We start from the raw sequence: 1,867 nt of genomic DNA, 5'->3' as shown, positions 1-1,867 counted from the left end.
GAGAAGTGCCACGTGCCTTGGTTGAGGCGGTGGGGCCCACGGGCCTGGCCGGCCGACCAGGTAGGTCGGTCGTCCTGCCCGGGCTTCCAACCACCCCCAACTTCCTGGAGTGGGCTTGTCTTGGTCTCTTGTCCTAAAGTTGAGGCGGCCTGCCCCAGCTGGGTTTGCTTCAGTTCTTGGGCTTCACTTGGTCCATTTGAGCCTGAATCGGTACTCTAATATTTCCTGTGATTTTGTGTCGGGCCAAAGTGTGCTTGTAACCTGCATATTAGCTTGAAAACACAACTTGCATATTCTAAATGGTAAAGTGTGATTTAGGAACTTTATTGGATAAGAATGTGTGTAAGAAATGCAAACTCTCATGATTTTCTGATCAAGTTGACACCTGGAAATGGTCGTTAGTGAGCGTCAACACCTTCTATGTCCATCACTACAAAGTCTGCAAGGACGAAGGAGTCTCGTACACGGACCAAGATGTTCTTGGCTCTCCCCTTGGGATACCGGATTGTAGAGTCTACGAGCTGCACATACATATATGTTGGGGAGAGAGTAGGGTATAAGAGTTTCTTGTATATTACCATAGGCATAATGTTGACACTGGCACCCAGGTCGCAGAGCGCATGCTCATAGTATTGATCGAAGATTGAGCAACTGATCATGGGGACCCCTGGATCTTCTTGAATTGCTGCTACCAGGCCATCCGAAGTGTCATTCTTTGGAGGATTGTACCTACCTACATGGTTAGTTCGAGAAGCCTGCCGGGGAAGGTTGCCCCACCCGGTAGACACCATGTTTGCAGTTTCAACGAGAGATTCGGGTTGCCCCGGAATCTTCCCGGTCTCAGAGACAGGAACAGCAGCAGCGATTTCAGCCAGTTGTGTTTCTATCATTTTATTGAAACTTAGTTGATTTTTAAGAGCAGAAGAAAGAGTTTCAACTTTAGCATTTATACTTTCCAAAATTTATCATTGGCAGCAAGCTATTTGTTTAGAGATTCAATTATTTTAGCTTGGCCAGAAACTAGATCTCCCAAGGAGGGTTGTTCTGAATTGAAATTCGAATTGAAATTTGAGTTGAAATTATTACCTCCTCCTTGGAATGGTGGGCGTGGTTGACCCCACCCCTAGCCTCCTTGTGGACGGAACCCGGTGTTGTTGTTGATGATGTAGGCTGCGTCTTCACGGGTCTCAGGGCAGTCATTCCCCTAGTGTCCACCATCACCCCAAACCTCGCACGTTAAGTATGAGTTCATGGCATGGTCGGGAACAAGCATCTGTTGCCAGTTCCCTTCATCAAGCTTCTTCATTAGGAGGTCCAGCTTGGCGGCAAGCATGTCCGTCTCCTTGACAGTATGCATTCCGCCCTTGGTTCTAGGCTGGGAACGCTCCTCGTTCCAGCCCTAGTTGGATACCATCTTTTCAATTAAGGACGTAGCCTTGGCAATTGTAAGGTCCAGATAGGCTCCTCCAGTAGCAGCATCAAGGTGGGCTCTGGATGTTGTCGTTAGCCCATTGTAGAAGCTTTGGAGCACGAGCCACTCGTCCATCCCATGATGAGGACAAGCGAGTATGTATTCTTGCTGTCTCTCCCAAGCTTCTGGGATGGATTCCATCCCCGTCTGCTGGAAACTTGAAATTCTTCCATGTAGGGCATTTGTTTTGCCCAACGGGAAGAATTTAGCGAGGAACGCCATGGAACATTTGTCCCACAAGCTGATGGCTTCCTTGTTTTGATAAAACCACTGTTTCGCCTTCCCAAGGAGGGAGAAGGGAAACAGGCGGAGCCTGATGGCGTCAGCCGTAACGCCCCGTATAGTCACGGTCTTGCATAACTCCAGGAAGTTTTGGCGATGGGCGTTGGCGTCCTC

At 48.8% G+C, this 1,867-nt stretch overlaps 1 non-coding gene across 1 annotated transcript; it reads left to right on the top strand.

The window, feature by feature from the left end:
- The first annotated feature begins 1,544 nt into the window (after positions 1–1,544).
- On the top strand, positions 1,545–1,651 carry LOC120668178. Its single transcript, XR_005672277.1, has one exon. It is a non-coding gene; the product is annotated as a small nucleolar RNA R71 (small nucleolar RNA).
- The last annotated feature ends 216 nt before the right edge of the window (positions 1,652–1,867 follow it).

Source organism: Panicum virgatum, chromosome 3N (assembly GCF_016808335.1).
Source record: "Panicum virgatum strain AP13 chromosome 3N, P.virgatum_v5, whole genome shotgun sequence".
In the NCBI taxonomy this organism is placed as follows: Eukaryota; Viridiplantae; Streptophyta; class Magnoliopsida; order Poales; family Poaceae; genus Panicum; species Panicum virgatum.
Note: the sequence above shows the minus strand (reverse complement) of the source record. Positions and strands in the feature narration are given on the sequence as shown.